Below are 7,271 nucleotides of genomic sequence, written 5' to 3' on the forward strand. Positions count from 1 at the left end.
ATGAGGTGAAGTGGTATATGTGGGATTAACCATATTTGTTTAAACAGGGAGCTGACCAGATCATCAGGAGATGTATCCCGTTCTGTGAGACGGAGGGGATATTACGAGACTGCCATTCGACGGTTTATGGTGGACACTATGGAGGTGAGAAGACGGCAGCTCGTATTCTGCAAGCAGGTTTTTTCTGGCCTACTTTGTTCAAGGATGCTCATCAGTTTGTTTTAAGGTGTGATCGTTGCCAAAGAGTGGGAAATTTGTCAAGGAAGGATGAAATGCCATTAAATGTGATGCTTGAAGTCGAGGTCTTTGATGTATGGGGAATCAATTTCATGGGGCCTTTTATCTCGTCTTGTAATAATCAGTACATCTTGCTGGCAGTCGATTATGTCTCAAAATGGGTCAAAGTTAAAGCTTTACCGATAAATGATGCAAAGGCAGTGCTAAATTTTCTTCATAAGCAAATTTTCACAAGGTTTGGAACACCTCGGGTAATCATAAGTGATGAAGGATCGCATTTTTGCAACCGTAAGTTCACTTCTATGATGCAGCGTTATAATGTGAATCATCGAGTAGCTACTGCCTATCATCCGCAAACAAATGGTCAAGCGGAAGTGTCTAACAGAGAGATAAAGCGTATTCTAGAGAAGGTTGTTTGTCCGTCAAGGAAGGATTGGTCTTTAAAGCTCGATGAAGCTGTTTGGGCTTACAGAACAGCATACAAAACTCCACTTGGGATGTCACCGTTTCAGTTGGTGTACGGTAAGGGATGTCATCTACCGGCGGAGCTTGAGCATAAGGCCTACTGGGCATTGAAGAAATTGAACCTGGATTTAGATGCAGCTGGTAAGAAAAGAATGCTTCAGCTTAATGAACTGGATGAATTTCGACTTCAAGCGTACGAAAATAACAAAATGTATAAGGAAAAGGTGAAGAGGTGACACAATAGGAAGCTACATCCTAAGTTATTTGTGCCAGGGCAACAAGTTCTTTTATTCAACTCTCGGCTCCGACTTTTTCCTGGGAAGTTGAAATCAAGGTGGTCTGGACCTTTTATTGTCAAAACTGTGTTTCCACATGGAGCGGTGGAAATTTTTGAAAATGATTCGGACCAAGCATTCAAGGTTAACGGTCAGCGGTTGAAGCACTACTATGGGGACATGGCAAACCGAGAGGTGGTTAGTGCCATTTTGTTGACTACTTGAGAAAGGTACGGAACGTCAAGCTAATGACGAAAAAGAAGCGCTACGTGGGAGGCAACCCATGAATTGTTGTTACAGGAACCCTTAGAAGTTAATAACCTATCCAAAAACACAAAAAAATCAGAAAACAGGGGCTGAATTTTTTTTTTTTCCAGAGACCCTCTGCGCGCCCGCGCAGCTATGCTGAGCGGCCGCGCAGGGGTCGAGTTCCAGAAAATTTTTTACAGTTCAGAAAAAAAAAACAAACAAAAACACAAAAACAGTTTTAGCCCATAAACCCACGAATTGTTCCCACTACCCCATCATGTTATCCCTTAATTCCCAAACCCTAATCTAATCCACACCCTATATATACATACACCTATCCTACATATCTCCCACAAAACTTTCTACACTTAAACCCTCATACAAACATCAAAAATCAGTTCTTACACACTTTTATTCACGAATCAATGGCACCCAAGAGAGCACGCACTATTGACAGCAGCAGCACAGTTCCCACTGCTGATTCATCGAGGGGTACTGCTGCAAGGCCTTGGTTAACTGACAGAGCTGCGGAGGAGGAGTACACTAGGCTGTTGGGGAAGCCGATTCTGAAGGAGAGGGGGTTTTTACCATCAGGGAGGGATGGTGAGTTGTTGCCCATGATTGCAGAGAAGGGGTGGATAGCTTTTTGTGAGTCACCCGAAGCAGTACCGATGAGCGTTGTTCGCGAGTTCTACGCGAACGCGAATGCTGAAAAGAATGGGTTTTCTGTAGTCCGTGGGCTGACGGTTGATTATCATCCTGCGGTGATTCGCCGTGTGATTGGACAGCAGAGAGGAAGCCCGAGGAGGAGAACTGGAATGAAAAGACTGCTGAGGATTTTGACTTGGATTTGATTTGTGCGACTCTCTGTCGACCGGGCACAGTTTGGACCCGCAGTCCAGGCAATAATGAGTATCGTCACTTTCAGGCGATCACCATGAACAGGTATGCCCGTGCATGGAATGCATTTATATGTGCTAATATTTTGCCTTCTTCACATGCACACGAGGTCACAGTTGAGAGAGCACAGTTGTTGTGGGGAATTCTGCATGATGAGTACTATGTGGACCTTGGTGAGTTTATCTACCAAGGAATTCTGAAGTTTTTGAGGGGAGCAAAGCATATGAACATCCCTTATGCATCCACGGTTACGAAGCTATGCCGAGCAGTGGGAGTGAACTGGCCGGCTCATGAGTAGTTGCAATTGCCAGCAGCTCCGATTGATTCTGGCACTCTGAATGGGATGCAGGAGTGGACCGGTGGTGAGCCTGAGGAGCATGGGCTGGGTTATCGTCTTCCAGGAGGGCGTCCAGCACGAGGTGCTACTATGGCTAGGCCAGGGCGTGGTGAGGCTGGTTCTTCGAGAGCTCAGAAGGGTGCTGGGATGGGTGATGCCCAGTATAGGAGGCTTTCACGGCGGATGGATGCCATGTATGAGACGCAGAGCAGGTTTGCTCAGGAGCTCACCCTTGCGTTAGGGACTGCTTTTCGAGGCCTTGGAGCTGATATCCAGTGGCCAGTTTTTGGTGAGGACTCTGCATACCCACCGCCTGATACTCCACCCACTAAGGGTGATGATGATGATGACTCCGAGTAGGTATACCCTGTGTTCCTTTCTACTACTTTCACTGAGGACAGTGAAGATTTTTAGTTTGGGGGTGGTAGTTAAGGAATATTGTGTGTGTGTCATTTAGTTGCATATTCATGATAGTTTAGTTCATATAGTTGCATAATTTATGCCATGTAGTTTTTTTTATGAATGTCATGTAGCTCATGCATTTACCATGATCCCTTTTGCAATAAGTTATCGACTGAATTGTGATATTGATACGAGTGTAGTGATAACATTAAAGTGATATTAAGTTGTGTAGGTTGATATGCATGCTAGAAACAATTGTAAGTCCACTAAGTCTTAAAGAATGCGTAAGGGCTAGATTGTTGTTATGATTTGGTTGTTTTCAAGGTCAATCTACTTATTATGCTTAGAATTCGATTATAGGTTCTTAGTGATAAAGACATGAAAAAAGAAAAAATTTTGGAGAAAAAAATATGGAAGTTGTTGCTAGTTGTGGCTAGGCGTCAAATGGCTAGTAGCCGGCTCGCATATGTTGCGAGTAGTCTAGGGTTGAGCAAGATGGAGCGAAACGCACTTGCTCAGAAGTTATTAAAAAAAAAAAAAATTTGCATAATTGATCAAGAGTGGGCTCTTTGGTATTCGAGTTATTAAGTTCTTAGGGGACTTTGTGCCTAGTGACCTAAGGCTTTTAGAGTCTGGGATCCGCTAACCTAACGCTCGTTACATGGATACCATTGTATAAGTCTTTTGTGGACCTCACTCATTACACGGTCAAATAAGCATTTGAGTTGTAAATAAAAAGCACGATTCCGTAGTAAGCTCCAGAGTTCTTGTAAGTGTTGTATATCACTTTGTGCCTAGAATTTTTATTCTTTGTATAATCGTAGGATTGCCTTGAGGATAGTCTAGTCATAGTAATTGGTCTAGTTCCGAAGCATATCTGTTAAGCATTTGCACACACCACGTTTCTGGCTGTATGTCCGTTTGCATGAGTTTATGGATCTTTAGTTGTCTAACTGCATTCGTTGAGATGTGGCAATTTGGTTGATTAATTGTAGTAAGGGGGATCGTTGCATTTTCATATAGATTGCATTCATGCATATTTTTATTTGTTTTTGAGTCTGTGACGCTTGAGGACAAGCATCGATTTAAGTTTGGGGGTGTGATAAGTGGCATTTTATACCACTTAGAACGTCTTAAAATGGCTTAAATTGGTGTCTTGAAATCAAGTATTTTGTGTATTTGATGCGTTTTTCTAGTGTTTATGTATTTCAGGGTATTAGTTGCATTTCGGGGGAGGAATCATCAAGAATAAGCCTTGGCATGTGTTCACCATTGCGAGAGGAAAGGAATGGGCAGATTACGGTGAAGAAATGGAGCAAACCTGGATTTTTTCCAGTAGAGGCCTGCGCGCCCGCGCAGCAATGCTGAGCGGCCGCGCAGCAACCTGCGCGCCCGCGCAGCTATGCTGAGCGGCCGCGCAGGGTCGGGGAAAAAGATAAATTATTTTAGACTTCTACTTCTGTTTGGCTTCTAACTTCTATGTAATCTGAGTTTTATGGGACTATTAGATAGGTAGATTTGAGACGTTTTCACAGAGAGTATTAAGGGGATTATGTTTTAGATTGTGTTTTACGCAAGAAGCGAAGGAGATAAGGAAGAAGACCGATTTAGCACACCGCAACGAAGAGGAAGCATATATTCTTGTGATTCTTGTTTCGTTGTAACGTTGGATGCTAGTTTTTCTTGCTTTGACTTATTTACTCTTGTGACGTACTCTGTTTTAATATAATTAGTTTAGTTATTATTTTCTTGTGTTTGTTTATCATGATTTCATATGAACCCATGATGGCGATAAATTCTATTATGGGCTAATCGTGATCATGGGGTTGCAACGGATTTATTATGGAATTCTTTAGTTAATTGTTTAATACTTTAGTGTGTGATGATTGCATGATATCTAGTATTGGTTGTGCGTATTCGTCTTATGTACGTCGCGAACATATAAGATAGGGTGTTAATCTCTTGTGAAGCAACGGTGGATCTTGAGATTTAGAACTTGCCATGCTAGCATAGGTTCATGTACGTTGTGCATGATTAGTGGGTAACTCTAACAGTTTTATTTGCCCTATGTAATCAAAAAGGAATAACTTGAGCTTAAATCGTTGTGTTGTCAATTTCTGTAGACATATAGGAACTCAACATAATTGATGACTATTCAACTTCTATCTTAATTGTGGATGCTTGGTAGAATGGTATTAGTACAATGAAAGTTGGCTTTTATCAGTTTCGTGTTATTCGATTAATATCATCATTGTCACATGCTAAAGGTAATAACAATGGCTATAGAAGGAAGTAATAATGAAGTTGTGATCTCATGAGTGTTTTATTATTGATAAATTGAAGTGTTAGTTAAGTGGTTAATTAAGTAGTTAATTATAGTTAATATTTAATCAACAATTTTAAGTGTTATTATCTTAACATTGAGAAGTAATCATACATTGGTGAGTGAGTTTAATTAGACAATAATTTAGTCTGAGTCTCTGAGGGAACGAACTAGAAAGTATTCTATATTACTTGCGAACGCGTATACTTGCGTGAATATTAGCGCGTGTTTTCGCCCTAACAGCTGCATGGGTAGAAAAACCCTAACCCTAGCCTAGTAACTTGTTCCCCAAGAACTACATGAGGCTTGATACTTATAAATAGGATACGTAGGCACTTGTATCAGAAATTATTTATATTGGTAAATTATTTATATTTTCTTGGAAATAAATTGAATTATAATATAAAATTCAAAGTCTGTTTTCCAGGCCTAATTTCGGGCTTCTCCAGTTAAAATCTTGATGTTAGACCACTTCTAAACTTTAGATAATTATTTTAGCTTCGTATGTGCTATAAGATCGCCCAATTCTGATGTCTAGAACTCAAGTTACGGCTCAAACAGTGATGTATGCGCGTGCTGCCCAATAAATCCGAATTCTCTTATGATTTAAGTCCAAATAAGCCCAAGTCCATATAAAGTTGGCAATTCTTTATTTCTTGTCATAAAATAATAAAATCTAATTAATAATATCCAATTAATTATATAATATTATAAATATGATAATCAAATCCTTTAAAATATATGTAAATATATAATCTATCAAATATCTCCACACTTAGTATTTTGCACGTCCTTGTGCAAACTGATATAATATATTACTAACTAGTACCACTTTCGTAAGGTGATCACGGTTCCATTTGGCATATGCAACAAGCCTTTTAAACCCCAAGGTAGCTCTAGTGGACGAGTAAGGTCTCGTGAGGGCCTATAGTGAATGTACCCACAAAATTCATCTAACACATGCAATATGCAACTACATGAATGTACCTAAATGATTGACAATACAACATATCTCAAATATAATAATCTATGCAAAGTCAGATATAACCTTAAGAATATACAATAAATTTAGACCCATCAAGCTCACACACAATATCACCATATAGTTAACACAAGTACAAAGTGTGCGTGTGTGCTTAGCTTAACAAAAAGCTCTCTCATGAATCAAGAATAAAGACATACAAGTTTCAACATGACAAGTCATGCGAGTTAATAGCTCCCAAGTTGAGAACTAGAATAGATTTTAAACACTTTGTTACTTAGCACTAACCATTGTTCAAGTTTAGAAAGGGATTTCCATGTCTTTCTTTATTTATACAACACTACAGCTATATGTACATATGAATTTTATTACTGCTCGGTCTAAGGTTGGATGGCTTCTCAGTGTAAGTGAGTTAAGACCGCCATAAGACTTCACAAGCTCGATCTAAGGTCGGGTGGCTCCTCAGTGTAAGTGAGTTACGACCTCCATCAGACTTTGCCAATCATATTATACACGAATATATACTAAATGGCTTATTAACTGTGCAATGGTCGAGATCCCTAAAGATTTATGCACTAATACCCATGTAGTGAGTGTTGGGTCAGCAATCCCAAACCATAAAAGGCTTTAGGTTACTAGGCACAAAGTCCCCTCATACTTAATTACTCGAATATTAATGAGTCCAACCTAGTCAATCATACCATAATTTTTATTGTGTACTTTATTGCTACTGTTAATACATCTATCTTTTTTTTAAAGACATTTACACCCCATAACTTCCCCAAACTTAAGCATTTACGTACTAAGATCAAAAGAAAATAGTCAAAATTCTAATCATCAACAAGAGGCTACCCTCAAGAAACAAGCATATCTTTGTCTTAGCTCAAGAGCATAATAATAGTGTATTAAGAAATAAGCTCTGCACTAGTGACACTATGCATGTAACATCTTTAGCATGTGATCATAGCAAGACAGTCAAATATAAGGTACACATAATATCATCATAGGTCACCAACTTGGAATACAATTAATTTGAGATCATGTTATGATTACAATGCAATGCAACTAACATTTACGTAACTATATGATATAATGCAATCT

The sequence above is a fragment of the Apium graveolens genome, chromosome 9, assembly GCF_009905375.1.
Source record: "Apium graveolens cultivar Ventura chromosome 9, ASM990537v1, whole genome shotgun sequence".
NCBI lineage: Eukaryota > Viridiplantae > Streptophyta > Magnoliopsida > Apiales > Apiaceae > Apium > Apium graveolens.